The sequence below is a fragment of the Alosa pseudoharengus genome, unplaced genomic scaffold, assembly GCF_046254945.1.
Source record: "Alosa pseudoharengus isolate Yale_2024_CS ecotype anadromous, Long Island Sound unplaced genomic scaffold, YU_APseudo_1.1 YU_APseudo_1.1_scf_6, whole genome shotgun sequence".
Lineage (NCBI taxonomy): Eukaryota > Metazoa > Chordata > Actinopteri > Clupeiformes > Clupeidae > Alosa > Alosa pseudoharengus.
The window spans coordinates 1,852,512-1,870,011 of NW_027468848.1; the positions used below are offsets into that span (position 1 = coordinate 1,852,512).

The 17,500-nt window shown below is 41.5% G+C and overlaps 1 protein-coding gene and 2 long non-coding RNA genes across 5 annotated transcripts in view; 1 reads left to right on the plus strand and 2 right to left on the minus strand.

The window, feature by feature from the left end:
- The window catches only part of pappab (pregnancy-associated plasma protein A, pappalysin 1b), a 166,893-nt gene that overhangs the window by 37,510 nt on the left and 111,883 nt on the right, over positions 1–17,500 (plus strand). The gene's annotated exons all lie outside the window — the stretch shown is intronic.
- LOC143105996 (uncharacterized) lies at positions 1,750–4,900 on the minus strand. Of its 2 annotated transcripts, XR_012983602.1 has the most exons (9): positions 4,833–4,900; positions 4,321–4,430; positions 4,103–4,180; positions 3,967–4,020; positions 3,538–3,594; positions 3,390–3,414; positions 3,131–3,255; positions 2,912–3,020; positions 1,750–2,510 (listed from the first exon to the last, which is right to left on the minus strand). It is a non-coding gene; the product is annotated as an uncharacterized LOC143105996 (long non-coding RNA). The 2 variants fall into 2 exon arrangements; XR_012983601.1 differs by lacking the exon at positions 3,390–3,414.
- Positions 8,066–11,372, minus strand: LOC143105993 (uncharacterized). Of its 2 annotated transcripts, none has more exons than XR_012983596.1 (6): positions 11,119–11,372; positions 9,235–9,364; positions 9,055–9,120; positions 8,555–8,644; positions 8,364–8,434; positions 8,066–8,237 (listed from the first exon to the last, which is right to left on the minus strand). It is a non-coding gene; the product is annotated as an uncharacterized LOC143105993 (long non-coding RNA). The 2 variants fall into 2 exon arrangements; XR_012983595.1 differs by lacking the exon at positions 11,119–11,372 and adding an exon at positions 9,478–9,832.

Consider the following 17,500-nt stretch of genomic DNA (forward strand, 5'->3'; position numbering starts at 1 on the left):
TAATTTCCAAAATAACTTTATCGGCGAGGGAGATGACTTATGCGGTCGTGTGGACAGGCCTTGGACTGAGACGCGGCTTGGGCCAGACGCGACGGACGGTTCCGTCCCAGAAAACCCTGCGGAGCGACGGCATGGAAAAACTCAGTCACGGGGGCTGCCCTGACGTTTGATTTTCTCATGTGTTTATTTCAGGAGAAGAGGGCATATAAATATATCATAAACATCGTCCATAGAGCTTTCCACACATCAAGGGTTCTGACTCATGTTTTCCTGCAGATATTCCCCTGACAGGACGTGACACAGGGCCAGTCGAAGGGTCAGCCAAGATGGGCTATCTGGGAGAGAGGCTGCCTGCTACCCTAAATTACACAGGGTCAGCAGCCATGATGGGCTATCTGGGAGAGAGGCTGCCTGCTACCCTAAATTACACAGGGTCAGCAGCCATGATGGGCTATCTGGGAGAGAGGCTGCCTGCTACCCTAAATTACACAGCTGGCGTATCAGCAGATAAGAATGCCAAGAACGCCACATGCTCAGTGAGCTAGCAAGGAGCTGAGGAGGCCGAATCTCAACTTGACAACTATGACTGAGTTACTTTTCCTCCAATCTTGGTATCTTTGGTATCTGGTGGATGGGTGACTTCAGGCTCTCACTCTCTGGATAAGTTCAGCAGTGCGTCTTCACCTCTTCATATCTCAGTAGTGCCACTTCACCTCATATCTCATATCTCAGTAGTGCCTCTTCACCTCATATCCTCTTCATCTCATATCTCAGTAGTGCCTCTTCATCTCATATCTCAGTAGTGCCGCTTCATCTCATATCTCAGTAGTGCCTCTTCACCTCATATCTCAGTAGTGCCTCTTCACCTCATATCTCAGTAGTTCCTCTTCATCTCATATCTCAGTAGTGCCTCTTCACCTCATATCTCAGTACACCTCATATCTCAGTAGTGCCTCAGTAGTGCCTCATCATCTCATATCTCATATCTCAGTAGTTCCTCTTCACCTCATATCTCAGTAGTATCTCAGTAGTTCCTCTTCACCTCATATCTCAGTAGTGCGTCTTCACCTCATATCTCAGTAGTATCTCAGTAGTGCCTCTTCATCTCATATCTCATATCTCAGTAGTTCCTCTTCACCTCATATCTCAGTAGTATCTCAGTAGTGCCTCCACCTCATATCTCATATCTCAGTAGTGCCTCTTCATCTCATATCTCAGTAGTATCTCAGTAGTTCCTCTTCACCTCATATCTCAGTAGTGCCTCCACCTCATATCTCAGTAGTGCGTCTTCACCTCATATCTCAGTAGTGCCTCCACCTCATATCTCATATCTCAGTAGTGCGTCTTCACCTCATATCTCATACCTCAGTAGTTCCTCTTCACCTCATATCTCAGTAGTGCGTCTTCATCTCATATCTCAGTAGTATCTCAGTAGTGCCTCGTATCTCTACCTAGTCCCTGCTAGTTTCTAGGGGTGAGTGTAGCGGTAGCCAGCTGATATGTATCTGTGCAGTATGTGCATTGGGCAAACCTCCGTCCCAACGCCATAAGAGATGTGCTAGTAAGAGACGTGCTAGTAAGAGATGTTAGCACTCATGGGTATTAGCTCCTTAAGAGACGTGCTAGTAAGAGATGTTAGCACTCATGGGTATTAGCTCCTTACGAGACGTGCTAGTAAGAGATGTTAGCACTCATGGGTATTAGCTCCTTAAGAGACATGCTAGTAAGAGACGTGCTAGTAACCCTAGCGGAAATTCCAGTAGAAATCCAGTTGAAAATCCAGTTGAGATCCAGTAGGAATCCAGTTGAGATCCAGTAGGAAACCAGTAGAAAATCATTAGGAAACCAGTTGGAAACCAGTAAAAACTTCAACTGGTTTTATTGGTTTTTATATGGAAATTGGAACACTTCTACTGGTGGGTAACTGGTCTCTACTGGACTGTATTGGTAAGGTCCAGTTAAAGAAACCTACTGGTTGATGAACTGGTGTTAAATGGTATGAACTGGTTTAAGATTATATTATATTTTTTTACTGGTGGGTAACTGGTCTCTACTGGATTGTATTGGTAAGGTCCAGTTAAAGAAACCTACTGGTTGAATGAATTGGTGTTAAATGGTATGAACTGGTTTAAGATTATATTATATTTTTTAACTGGTGTGAATTGGTCTGTAATGGTTTTAACTGGTGACAACAGGTTTGTACTTTAGAAAAACAAAAATAGATATGACTCAGCTTAAAACTCTAGTTGTTTTACATAGGCCTACAAATGTTTTCAATTATCAACTTCTCCTTTTTTAAAATGTGCAATTCTATTTTCCTACTATTATACCTACTCCCAGAACAATTAACAAAGAACAACATATTTCAAAAGGTATGATTAAGGCGGTTTTTATTTTTTTCTGTTAAGATCTATGATTTTTTTCTGAAATGAATACTCCTATTTTCTTGTGGCGTACAGCCACCTCAGCTTCTCCTACGCCATTGTCCACAAGCCATCACTTGAATGTGTCTGAAAAACAAAAACAAAAATATCAGAAACAATTCATGTTCATGTTTTTGTTTTGTTATATTTTTTAATAGAAATAGAATCGGTTCTCTGTTAAACGTGAATGAATTGAAACCCTTTACTGCCTGATATTTCTCAGGAGTGAGGGGAGGTTTTGCTGTAACTGTTTTGGTAAGCTATGGTTTGAATGTATCTTGCCATCTGAGCAGGGAGGCGATGGCAAGGTACATTCAAACCATAGCTTACCAAACCAAGCATAGCCTTGACATACAGTGATCTGCGACTCCGATTGGGCTGCACAGGATATTGACAAAACATATTGTTAATCAGTTTGATTCAATACACGTCTTTTAAAGAGATTGCATTTGAACTTGCATTTTTTTATTGCATTATTATTAACTCACCCATAGGCTGACCTCCCAACACTCGGGAAGTGTTTGTATGAATTGCCTCTATGGTTGCCCAAAGACCATCCCTCTCTTTTTTTATTTTTGTGTTTCCAAATCTTTGTATCTGTCATTTAACACGTTTGAGAGAAAAACACAAAAAACAAAACAACTCAAATAGTTATCCTTTCTTACACAAGCTGAGCGTGTGCGTGTAAGATAAGATCTTGAATTTACCTTTGTTTGAGGTCTTCATTTTCGCAGGATATTTTTTTGTTTTTGGTCTTTAATTGCTGGTAAGCTTTTTTGATGTTTCCAAACATCCTTTGGGGAACAACACCATCATCTGATACATCAGAATCCTAAATGCGAAGTAAAAATAAAGTATGTAATTTATGTCAGCACAAAGGGTCATCAGAATCTGTTTTTCTGTAAAACCATACACATTTTCTTGTAAAAAACTTAACATGCAGTCATCATGTGCAAAGCACTTTACCTTGTCATCAGACATCCAAAAAGTCCTATAAACACAAAAACCTTAGTATATTCAAATGCAGTTTATAATAGTTGGATCCATCTAAAGCAATAGTAAAGATGGGATATATCCCCACAATTGCAAATGGACATGATAAGCATTTCATTACCTCAGCATCAAAGAATGTGGGATTCCGACTGGATGGTCCGACTCCCTCCAAAGCATCCTAAAAACAACCAATAAGATTTTTTGCTGATTGCTTCTTTTCTGTTCTTATCGTTTACTTGTATGTCCAATGAACACACTCAGTGAGGTGAAGCACACACTAACCCGGAGCAGTGAGCTGCCTTGCTACAGTGGCGCTCGGGAGGCAGTGAGGTTAGGTGCCATATTCAAGGACACTTCAGCCGTGGATGTGGACATGGGAGAGCAGTGCTCAACCACTTCCCCTGCACACATTTTTCCTACTGGTTGGGGATCGAACTGGCAACCCTTTGGTTTCAAGCCCGAACCCCTAACCAGTAGGCCACAGCTGCCCCTGCCTGTGTTGTGTGTCATGAAGGTTTGAAGATATGGGCATTGTGTGAGGAAGTCTTACCTCAAACTCAGAGGGGACCAGAGCCACTTGGTTGGGAGATCCCTCCACACCATGCTATATGACAAAAACCTCAGTAAACTAATATGTATTCATCATCATTCATCAAATATATGGTCAATGACTGTAGAAGTCTTACCTGAAACTCTGAGGCTGTTTCATTTTTTTTGAGAAGTTTCTTTTTTTGGGGGATGGGTGATCTCACAAAGGTTGCGTCCTGTAAATAAATACCTTTGTAAAGGGTTCGTTTTTCGTAAAGACTGCAGTTCTATTTGGTATGTTGTTATGTATCCCGTTTAATACTATTTATCTTAGCCTTGTTTAGCCTTAACTTTACATTAAAGAAAGCAAACTTACCAAATCTGACTTTTGACAAAGGGGTTTCCTTTTCTTGGCAGCTATTTTTTTTTCCCTATTATTTTCTGCATGAATTGTCTGTCCCCTTCTCTTTCATGTGTCTTAATTATCTGAGAGGTGATTGAAATACAATGTGCCGTTTTGGGCTTGTTAGTGACAAAGTGGCAAATTGCAACTTAAGACAGTGTTGCAGTTTTCCTCAGTTGCTTTGGTGCTTTTCTCAGATCAGGAATACAAATTCTAACTATTCACAACTATTAGTTCAACCTCCACAACATTTATTCATTTGTGCACATCATAGTAGCAATTTCTCCTTCCTCTGAACAAATTGCAAATGTGAAGCGTACATATTCACTAACTGCTGTGCAAATGTTAATAGTGATGTGAGAAAAGCATCAAAGTGACTGAGGAAAAACTGTAAATGTTGTGGGGATGCAAATCTTCTTATTGCTTTTTCACAAATGCTAAGGTATTTGCAGGCTTAGTGCTGTGTTAGTGAATGGCAGGCTTACTTTTTTGGTGCCATGGAAGGCTGTTTTCTTTTCTTTTCTCATTGGCCAACAAAGGCTCTTGCCTGATCGATCTTGGGCACAGGAGGTCTTTTGAGCTCCATTTGCTTCCTCAGATTGTCCTCATCCTCTGTAATACAAAAAGATAGATAGACAGAAAGATAGATAGATAGATAGATAGATACCAGAGGGCAATTTTAGATATGCAGCAACTTATACAGTACATACACACATATCTCACACACATACAATAAATGTAATCACCCAGTTATATAAAAGTAAAGAGTGAGGATTACTAGGCCTGATAGTGCCAGTAGGGACTGCACCTATGATACATTGACCCTGATTGGTGCTATGGTGGAGTATGTGCAATGGTGGTAGTGCAAAAGTAAACAGTGCAGGGGCATCATCAGTGCAAGCACTGTTTTTGTTATAAGAATGTGGAAAAATAAGAGTATGATTAATTGACACAATTAATGTAATTACTTGACACAAAAAGATATACTAGGAGAACACTAGCACAACAGGAAGTCAGAATGACAGTCAGGCCTACATTGTGCATTATCTTATATATAATAGGCCTATATTATTTTGAACTAGTTAAAATCATTAGGCCTACTACAGCAAAGGCCTACCATGGCCTAGCCTACACTCATATGTCTACAGTGGTTACAATGTGTGAGCCTAGTTATTTGTTAGATGATAGGCTACAGTCCACATGTAACGTTAATAAGAGAGGCGACCGCCTGACACAACATTAACGTTAGTGCGGCGACCGTCTGTATCAACAGGACATAAGGTAACCCAAGCAAGCTGTCACCCCTACTGCTCATGATGACTTCATGTAACTGAAGGTAAGCGATCAGGCTAGTGGACGTTTCATAAGCCTACACTCAGCAAATGTGTCATACCTAACCGCTAAGTTAAGTTAGCTACCTTTGGAACCAGATTTATGCATGAGCCTGTCTGACGGCTATGCTAACGTAACGCTAGCTAACGTTAGCGCTAACAGAGTCTAGTATTTGTTACTACACCGTATCAGAGAGCTAAATTAATAATGACATTATAAAGTCTATGTAAGCCTTTTATACACATGGACTGTAGTGTGTGTTATTCATACTTACCAGACAAGAGCAGTAGCATTTGGGCTTGGTGGTAGATCACATCACCCACCACGTCAAACAAGGGATTTGTTTTGCTGCGTTAACGTTGAAGTCCTTAATGTCCTCTCAGGAAACAATTCTTCTATAGCACTTCTAATTGTCTGCTAAATATCGTAAGTTACTAGGGCAAACATTTTAAAGTTAAAATGTATAACGTTAGCTTCCACTATTGTACGTTAAGCTGTACTCGCTATGGCTATGCACACAATACGTTATTAACGTTAGTAATTCTAGAGTGCTGTAATTTAAATAGTAGCCTATGTGCGCGTGACCTTATTTTCGCGTGAGAATTTGGTAGTTTCAGGCTCGTGCAGTAGGCTACGTTAATGCAGCCAGTGTTATCTTTTCGTGGCTCGTAGGCCTACTTGAATTCATGACTGGACAGATTAGGCCACATTGTCACTAAGCACGTGATCGTTTTCCATTTCTAAAAAGTTTTGTTATTATAAACATCCAATATAAGCAGGTCTGTGTTCATTTACTCATATTTGTATTTATAGGCCTATGCATATCCAAGAAATGACCTCAAGGACTTACAAACAGTTTTTGGACCCACAGAGAGTGTCCTGAATTCCCAGGAATTCAAGATGGAGAAAGACCAAGACCAACACCTGTACAGACCAGACCAAGGTAGCCTACAGTCTGTTGATGGCAATTTAGGACTCTATAAGAAGAATAAATTAGCCTACTGCAATCTAATAAAATTGATATCTTTGACAGGAATGTGACAGAATGATCTGATGCTGTTCATTTCAGTCTAATGAAACTCAAGGATTTCTATGTTTTTTCAACAGAGACATGAAGAAGATGAAGAAGAAGGTGGATATTGTATAAGGAACAAGAGGTGCAGCCACACAAATAATTCACAAATTCATATTAAGGAACACCTTGCTAGTATTTTCAAAAAATGCATTTCAAATAATACCATTTTAGCATATGACTATTGACAATGCGCTCTTAAAATAACATACAAACAACTCGCCATAGACTTCTGACCAGGTGTACAATAGCGATTTTTAGACAATGCGCTAGGCCATTCCCTCGGTTGTTAATTGCCACACCCCTGGGCGCATTGTTTAAAAAATCAACGTGCAAAATAAGGAATTAAACTTTGCGCCGGCTGGAAAACGAGTTTTACGCCATGCACCAGGGTGCAAAATACAGCCCATAATCTGTTGGTGATTTATCTCACAATGAAAAAAAAAGTTATTTTGAGAAAAAGGAAAATCTCATAAAGAAATAAATATTTTTTAACAAAAACATGTCGCTCATAATTATTGGCACCCCTGCTTGTAATACCTTCTTAAGCCTCCCCACACAGCAAAAGGACTCCGCGGCGGATCCGCCGCGGATGTATCACGACATCCGGAACGGACCCGCGAAACGGACCCGTATCGGAGTCCTGATGCTCTCAGGAACGGATCCGCTACGAAGGCGGATCGCGGACCCGCCGTGGCTCCGCGCTGCATCCGCCCCGCATCCGCGATTAAAACCTTACCTCCGCGGCGGGTCCGTTTGGGACCCGTAAATTGATACATGCATCCGCCGCGGACCCGCAACGGACTCATAAAGGCTCATCTCGCCCGGGTCCGTTTCGGACCCGTTTATCTCATTTTCAAAATTTCTTCTGTTCTTGCTGTAGGATTAAATAGGATAAACTATAGGATAAAAGTAAAACTATCACTAGGCCTAGCCTAGGCTACTACAGCAAGATAGGCCTACGATTAGCATCGCCTCGTATTTTTAACTTAACAATACTGTCAATAAACCTAACAGAAAAGGTTTAAGTCAAGACATCAATTTACTGTACAAAAGTGATCACTACTCAATGGAAATATAAAATGGACATTTATGGAAAGTTACAGGTTATAAGCTATTCTGTTTTTGTTAAGTAACCTACGTTGCCTAGGCTACTCTACATTAATTTTGAGGTCAAAACCTAATTTAGTGCTTTATCAGCCTAGGTCAGTGCAGACATGAAATATTTTATCTAATAGGCTACAACTTCAATGAAATGCTGCGCTATGCACATCTAAAATATCAGAAAATGAATAATTGGTGAATGGCAAGAAGTTCAATAAAAAGATTGTTTAATGCTTATTTCTCCTATTAATCCATTTGTGTGGATGGAGGCGGAACATGTCTCCTCGTTGCCCGATCCACTGCCAGTTGAAACACCTAATTGCGTGCTTGGTGACCTCAGCGTCCGTGGCCTACCGTGTCACCATGTTTTTCCTCACAGCACCTGTAATCAAACAGACAGATATGTTTATGTTTATGGTATGTAGCATCCAAAGCCAAGTATGCTTACACAATACAATATATGAGATAGGTATTAAGGAGATTACATTTAAAAAGAAACATGACTTACAAAGCTCCTCTGTTCGCTGCACGTTGAGGGCTGGTGTGGGGGTGGAGGGAGTTGAGGAGGGACTGCCATTCCTGGCCCATAGTGAGGTGGGCGGTGTGCGAGAGGGGGAAAAAATGTATTAAATGGTAGTCATCATTGATAATACACATGGGGCCTTTTTATTCACTAATATTTCAGAGATCAGTCCCTACCTTGAGTAACTCTCCGTATGTTAAATGCGGGTGCAGGTGCAGGGAGTTGAGGTGGTGAAGAGTGTTGCGGTCCTGCCCCATGGTGAGGTGCTAAGGGAGATAAATGGTTGTGATCTGTTAACCATGGTAGGCTGAGAGCTACAGGGCCAAACAATGGCAAACAAAAACAAATCTCTGGTCATACTGGACATGAATTTGTATGTTTCAACATTTTGGTATGCACTATCTATATCAACTCCATGGATGGATTAACATTGAAATCAATGTGTTTCAATACAATCTGATAATAATGAATTAACTTTTCAGGCAATATTGCATGAATGCAGATGTTTTAACTGACAAAATATTTGGCTGAGATTTTGAAAGTAATGTATGAAGTATGCAGAAAATCTGAGATGGTAATGCAGATGCAATCTGTTGATTTGAAATAGAGTGACTACTGCTGTGTTAATATAGATGGGGCCACTGTATTCAATTTTATTTCAGAGATCAGTCTTTACCTTAACAGTTTTCTCCAGGTTGAGGGGTAGTGACTCGGCTGCCTGGCACTCGGCAAGATGGTGGAGCTGGAGGAATAGATACAAGGAGAGGGGAATGTCTTTAGCACTAAGAATGTTAACCATATCTCTAATATTAATATAATGATTTAGTTATTTCAATGTTAAGAGATTATTACTTACTTTGCCAGTGCAATTGGCTTGGGCTTGAGGCTTCAACTGATATACCAGGCGAGTTGGAAGGTACCTCAGAGATGCAAAGTCACCATTTACTGGCTCTTCTTCACTCTCATCAGAGTCCCCGAAACGATGGCTGTTAAATAACCATATCATTATGGTTATTGCAATCCCAAAATTTCCAAATATACATATAGTACAAGCATCTCTGGTCTATTTTGGAATGCTACGGGAATGTGTTCACATTACATTTTAACAACCCAGAAAGTATCTTCATCAAGCGAACCCAACAGAGGCAATCATAACGTTAGATAAAAGTTGACGCTGCAGAACAAACAAAATAGAAGATGGGGACCAAGTTCCATACAGTTAAGTTACGTTAGCATAATAAATCACAAACAGACGCCAATACCCATTAGTTGTCTGAACCGACTTAAACAGTGATTAAAATGCCGAGGCTTTCATTACAAAGATGGCAGAAGGACACTAAAGTTACGTATGAGACCAAACTTGGCAAAATGCAAACGTTAATGCACAGCTAGCTAGAAGCTAGGGCAGGGGTGGGCAAACTTTTTGGCTCAAGGGCCACATTGGGTTTTGAAAATTGCCCGGCGGGCCGCACAACAACCCCACCCCCCCACGACACACACATAAAAAAAATACATTTTTTATAGCCTATAATTTAGTATGAAAAGTATTTGTTTTAAAATGTGAATTTCTTAAAAATACTGCTCATTTTATGCTGTTTAACAAATGTACAAATTGTGCACTGTCACTTTAAGACAGTCGCTTTAATTCACGTTTATTTCTCAATGATCTTCTGCCTGCTCCGCTATGGCTAGTGCTGTACCTACGGCTGTGCCCTCTCACGGTTTTTAAATGGTCAGTAGTGGGAACTACTGTTGCCTTCATTTCCTTTTAAAAGTTTCTTATCAGAAGGACATACATATCACTTATCAACAATGACAAGCCAGAACCTGCGGCTCTCTCTCCCTCTCGTGAGTGCAGACGCGTTCCCAATTAAATGGATCGCATAATGTTCACGTTAGATTTGCTGCAAAGGAGATAACTAAGAGTTAACTTAGTTTAACATGATGTTATCTCTATTTAACATGATGTTTTGACATTGACATTGTAAACGTTCTCTAAGGAGAGTGAAAAGCAGTTTGCAGTAGCAGCTAAAGCTAACCAACTATCGCAGGAAAAAAAATAGCGAGCAGCCTAATAAACAAATGAAATGCTCGGCGGGCCGGATGAAAGTGCTTGGCCGGATTCGGCGGGCCGCAGTTTGCCCACCCCTGAGCTAGGGCTAAACCATTATCAGTGAGTCAACATGCTAAAGTTGTAGGTAGCTTTCATAGCAGACGAGTGCTTCACTGACTTCATTGACTGAAATACCAGTGCCAATGTATCAGCTTAATCAAGGATTGCATCGCAAACGTGATCTCAAACATATATATGTATAATAGACATTAGCAATAACTTATGCAATTGCGCTTAGCAGCATGCTAGCTATCGATAGCAGCTGTATGCCGCTAGCATAGTAGCACTATGGACTATGGACAACAGCAACACATTAACAGACAAGACCAGACTAACGTTAAATAACAATGTGTGTTTTTTAAATCACACTACATATTCTGACGAATCACACTACATATTCTGCCGAAATTGCTAACCCATTTTAAATCAAATAGGCTACAGACTCATATGAGCATCACAGCTAACAATAACGTTAACTTAACCTTAGCCTGTTGCTCAAAATTACAAACGTCTGCACTAATATCAAACAACGTCATTACAATCATTAAAAACATGATAAGTATAAAACCACAAAGGCCAATGTTTAGCTATTGTGAATGTCGCAATATATTAATAAATATCACTTACTCGAGAGGGTTCAGCGCAACCGTGTCCCAGCAAAGAAAATATCCACTAGTATGACTCTTCTCGGCTCTTGGTGTAACGTTACAGTCATATTCAACCGTTACAGTACAGGCGCGTCCGCGCCCGCGGATCCGACATGGGTCCACTCAGGACCCGCTGTTTGACAGTAGAATTTACGGAGCCGCCTGGAGGCGGAGCTGATCCTCTGTGCGGCACCAAAACGAATGCGACAGTCACGCGGGTTTGGCGACTTGAAGGCGGATCCGCCTAGGAGTCTACTGCTGTGTGGGTCCCTTTGCCAATAAAACAGCTTGTAATATTCACCTATGACACCCCATAAAGTTGGAGAATACAAAGCAAGGGATTTAAGATCGTTCGTCTTTACAAAATCTCCCCAGATCGTCCAGATTCCTAGGTCCACACTTATGCATTCTCCTCTTTGACTCACCCCACTGTTTTTCTATGGAGTTTAGATCAGGGGACTGAGATGGCAATGTCCGAAGCTTGATTTTGTGTTCAGCAAACCATATTTGTTTTGATCTGGATGTTTGCTTTGGTTCATTGACCTGATGAATGATCCAATCATGACCAACTTTTAGTGTCTTGGCAGAGATTGACAGATTTCCTTTTATTTGAAAATGTTTAGTTTTTTCTTGGTGTTCATGATACCATGCACCTTAATTAGGTTCCCACGGCCTTTGGGAATAAAAACAGCCCCACAATAGCACAGCCCCTCCACCATAATTCTTATTAGGCACGGGGTTCCTTTCAGTATAGTCATTCTTCTATATATGCCAAACACACCTAAAGTGTTTCTAGCCAAAGAGCACAATTTTCATTTCATCTGACAATAGACCACACTTCCAGACAGAGTCACTGTACCATTCAGTAACTCCTGCCATTTATATTTGGTAATTAAATGACTGGACAGGCTTTTACTTGGCATGCCCTCTAAATAAGCTATTAGCAATGAGGTAACTTTTGAAGATTTTTGGGGGGACTTTTTTTGACCCCCAAGATGGCACCTTTGTCTGTAACTCTCCAACAGTGGTTCTTATGGAATGTTTTGCCTATCTTACCATCCTCCATACTGTACGTGTGGACAAGATAACCATGGGTCTTTGTCCATTTTAAACAAAGTACCTAGTTTTCATAGACATTCTCTGACTTACAAATGTCAACACACTTTCTTTTTATTTAAGTTTAGTGTATTATCTTGTCTTTCCGATGTTGAGAAATGACTAGAGGATTTAGCCTCAGTGTGACTTTATTTTCATACCATAGTGAAAAAGAAAGTCATGAACTACTTCAGAAAGTTCACAGACACTCTGATTAACTTAAATAAATTGAAATTAGATAGGAAAATACATTTTTCAGGGATGCCAATAATTGTGAGCAACGTGTTTTTGTTAAAAATATGTATTTCTTCATGAGATTTTCCTTTTTCTCAAAATACATTTGCTTACCTTCAAGGTTGGATTTTTCCTATTTGTTTTTAATGTGAGATTACAATAAATTACCAACAGATAGATTAGCAGAGATGCCAATAATTCTGGAGGGTAGGCTACTGTAGATTCAAAAAAGAAAAAAACAATTCCAGAATGCAATTAACAAACAATACATTTGGAGAAATCAATCAAATTCTTACTTGTAACTTAAGTAGCCTAAATCTTTCAATCTTGGTTACAAAGTTGTAAATCTTGAATTTCCCCTTGGGGATCAATAAAGTATCTATCTATCTATCTATCTATATCTAAACACAATGCATATAACTCACAGATAAAAACATGATTGTGTCACCAAGTGAAATTGTAAGTAAATGCTTAATTATTAACCACACTGATAAACTGTATACATGTACATTTCCCAATTTTTATGAGCGAGACTATGGTGAAGTAAGAAAAGAAAAATAAATTACATATCAAACTCAAATCTGGTGTTTCTGTCATTTACATTACCCGTTTTTGTGTTAAGTTTTCTGAATTGTGTTGTTAAAATATGTAAAATACGTAGTGGGCTCAAAATAGCACGGTTTTGCATAGGCTATTATTCAATGCAGAAATGTAAACAGTATTGTTATTTTTTTTCACATAATAGCCCAAGGTAAATTGAAATGTCCTATCCATTGTCCATTCATTGTAAAATTGTAAATTGGTTTACTTCTGGTTTGCCAGACCAGTTGAGACCAGTTACTGAACCAATTGAGACCCATAACCATTGAAATTGCAGACACCAGTTACATTCAACTGGTTTCAACTGGATTGAACTGGTGAGCATCCCCAGTCCAAAAGTTCTATTGGTTCTATTGGTATTTAAATGGTTTCAACTGGTGTTACTAACTGGGTAAACCAGTAGAAAATCAAAAACCCAGTTGGAACCAGTTGCAACCAGTACAGACCATTTCAGACCAGTTCAGACCAATAGGCTTCCTATTGGATTTTCTACTGGAATTTCCACTAGGGAAGAGATGTTAGCAGTCATGGGTATTAGCTCCTTAAGAGACATGCTAGTAAGAGATGTTAGCACTCATGGGTTTTAGCTCCTTAAGAGACGTGCTAGTAAGAGATGTTAGCACTCATGGGTATTAGCTCCTTAAGAGACGTGCTAGTAAGAGATGTTAGCACTCATGGGTATTAGCTCCTTAAGAGACATGCTAGTAAGAGATGTTAGCACTCATGGGTTTTAGCTCCTTAAGAGACGTGCTAGTAAGAGATGTTAGCACTCATGGGTATTAGCTCCTTAAGAGACGTGCTAGTAAGAGATGTTAGCACTCATGGGTATTAGCTCCTTAAGAGACGTGCTAGTAAGAGATGTTAGCACTCATGGGTATTAGCTCCTTAAGAGACATGCTAGTAAGAGATGTTAGCACTCATGGGTGTTAGCTCCTTAAGAGACATGCTAGTAAGAGATGTTAGCACTCATGGGTGTTGGCTTCCTTGCTAGCGCGCTCTCCTCCCAATCTGAGGTGCTGCAGCTTGGGGGATCGAGTTCGGGTGAGTGCAGGGCTGAGCTGCGCGGTCAATACGACGCAGATTACACTAGCGTGATGTTTTATTAAAGGATTCCCATTAGCTTGTGCCATAGCAGTTCGCTAGTCTTCCTGGGGTCCACATCAAATCCACATTCTAACAAGTATATTTAAATATAAGTATATATACTCTTTTGATCCCGTGAGGGAAATGTGGTCTCTGCATTTATCCCAATCTGTGCTTTGGCAACATTGTAACACTTACAGTCATGCCAATAAAGCTCATTGAATTGAATTGAATTGAATTAGTGAAACACAAACAGCACACAGTGTACACACAGTGAGGTGAAGCACACACTAATCCCGGCGCAGTGAACACACAGTGAGGTGAAGCACACACTAATCCCGGCACTCATGGGTATTAGCTCCTTAAGAGACGTGCTAGTAAGAGATGTTAGCACTCATGAGTATTAGCTCCTTAAGAGACGTGCTAGTAAGAGATGTTAGCACTCATGGGTATTAGCTCCTTAAGAGACGTGCTAGTAAGAGATGTTAGCACTCATGGGTATTAGCTCCTTAAGAGACATGCTAGTAAGAGACGTGCTAGTAAGAGATGTTAGCAGTCATGGGTATTAGCTCCTTAAGAGACATGCTAGTAAGAGATGTTAGCACTCATGGGTATTAGCTCCTTAAATGACTCCAGGCAAACCTCGCTCCTATAAAAAGTAGTGTCCATTCAACCAAAATAAGCTAAATAAACCTAATACCTGACATCAACCACTGAGAAAGTACATCTTTAATCTCTTTTTGAAGGATATTTTGCTCTTTTTCTTGACTGATATCAAGTGGTAATTCATTCCAAATTTGACTTGCTCCATAAACCACTGTTCTTTTCAGCGAATTAGTTCTTGGATGAGCTTGCACAATATCACCATGGCCTGCCTTGCTAGCATTACAGTATGTTTATGCACAAAACGATTTGATCTTTCATGAACTCAGGTCTGTGTATTCTCAATGTGTTGCTAAGAAATGTCACTGTGCTTGAGGTCAGCCTCTTTTCAACATTGAGTCATGATAGGCTAGACTGCATCTTGAGCATGCTAGTTCTAGACGAGCAACCTAGAACAAGCCTAGCAGTAGTTGTTCTGAACAACTTGAATTTTTGTCAGATCTCTTCTTGTGGCTGAGGCCTAAACCACTGAACAGTAATCCAGGTAGGATGATATTAATGATCTACAGACTATATAAATCAGTAGTTTCACCTTCTCCACTGGTCTACAGACTATATAAATCAGTAGTTTCACCTTCTCCACTGATCTACAGACTATATAAATCAGTAGTTTCTCCCTGCCTCTCCTCTCCTCTACAATGGAGGCTGGTTCACGGAGCCATAGCTACAAACAGACACATGGCACACCTTAGTCCAGCGGTTGGGAGGGTGTGTTTGTTTTGTGGGGCTGATGAGACGGTTGAGCACCTGTTTATGTGCTGTGATAGGGCTGGGGGGGGGGGGGGGGGGGCTTTTGAGCTCTTGAATGGTAACCCAATGTATCAGAGGAGGAGGAGGAGGTGTATTTGGTGAATTTCTTGTTAGGGCAGTAAAGTTGGCTGTCTGGAAGAGCAGGAAGAGCAGGATGTTGGGGACTGGACCAGTCCACCCGGTGGAGGTTCTTAAGGGGATGGTGGAGGATCTTAAGGGGATGGTGGAGGTGGAGGATCTTAAGGGGATGGTGGAGGTGGAGGATCTTAAGGGGATGGTGGAGGATCTTAAGGGGATGGTGGAGGTGGAGGATCTTAAGGGGATTTTGGAGGATCTTAAGGGGATGGTGGATGATGTTAAGGGGATGGCGGAGGATCTTAAGGGGATGGTGGAGGATCTTAAGGGGATGGTGGATGATCTTAAAGGGATTTTGGAGGATCTTAAGGGGATGGTGGATGATGTTAAGGGGATGGTGGAGGATCTTAAGGGGATGGTGGAGGTGGAGGATCTTAAGGGGATGGTGGAGGTGGAGGATCTTAAGGGGATGGTGGAGGATCTTAAGGGGATGGTGGAGGTGGAGGTTCTTAAGGGGATGGTGGAGGATCTTAAGGGGATGATGGAGGTGGAGGATCTTAAGGGGATGGTGGAGGTTCTTAAAGGGATGGTAGAGGTTCTTAAGGGGATGGTGGAGGATCTTAAGGGGATGGTGGAGGATCTTAAGGGGATGGTGGATGATGTTAAGGGGATGGTGGAGGATCTTAAGGGGATGGTGGAGGTGGAGGATCTTAAGGGGATGGTGGAGGATCTTAAGGGGATGGTGGAGGTGGAGGATCTTAAGGGGATTTTGGAGGATCTTAAGGGGATGGTGGATGATGTTAAGGGGATGGTGGAGGATCTTAAGGGGATGGTGGAGGATCTTAAGGGGATGGTGGATGATCTTAAAGGGATGGTGGAGGATCTTAAGGGGATGGTGGATGATGTTAAGGGGATGGTGGAGGATCTTAAGGGGATGGTGGAGGTGGAGGATCTTAAGGGGATGGTGGAGGATCTTAAGGGGATGGTGGAGGTGGAGGATCTTAAGGGGATTTTGGAGGATCTTAAGGGGATGGTGGATGATGTTAAGGGGATGGTGGAGGATCTTAAGGGGATGGTGGAGGTGGAGGATCTTAAGGGGATGGTGGAGGTGGAGGATCTTAAGGGGATGGTGGAGGATCTTAAGGGGATGGTGGAGGTGGAGGTTCTTAAGGGGATGGTGGAGGATCTTAAGGGGATGATGGAGGTGGAGGATCTTAAGGGGATGGTGGAGGTTCTTAAAGGGATGGTGGAGGTTCTTAAGGGGATGGTGGAGGATCCTAAGGGGATGGTGGAGGTTCTTAAGGGGATGGTGGAGGTGGAGGATCTTAAGGGGATGGTGGAGGTTCTTAAGGGGATGGTGGAGGTGGAGGATCTTAAGGGGATGGTGGAGGTTCTTAAGGGGATGGTGGAGGTGGAGGATCTTAAGGGGATGGTGGAGGATCTTAAGGGGATGGTGGCTGGTCGTTATCTTACTGTAGCCTGTATAAGAGCATTGAGGGGTTTCTGGATGTGTGGGGGGTTGTGTGAGAGTGGGGGGTGGGGGGGGTGTATGTATTTATGTATGTTTGTATGGTGTTGGGCTCTGTATGAGGTGTATGTATTTATGTATGTTTGTATGGTGTTGCGCTCTGTATGAGGTGCGTCTTGATTTCATGGGTTGAGGAATGATCCAATAAATGGCGTTTGAAACCTCTTCTCTCCCCTCCTCTCTTTTCTTCTCCTCTCCTCTCTCTCTCCCCTCCTCTCTCTCTACCCTCCTCTCTTGTCTTCTCTCCTCTCTCTCTCCCCTCCTCTCTTTTCTTCTCCTCTCCTCTCTCTCTCCCCTCCTCTCTCTCTACCCTCCTCTCTTGTCTTCTCTCCTC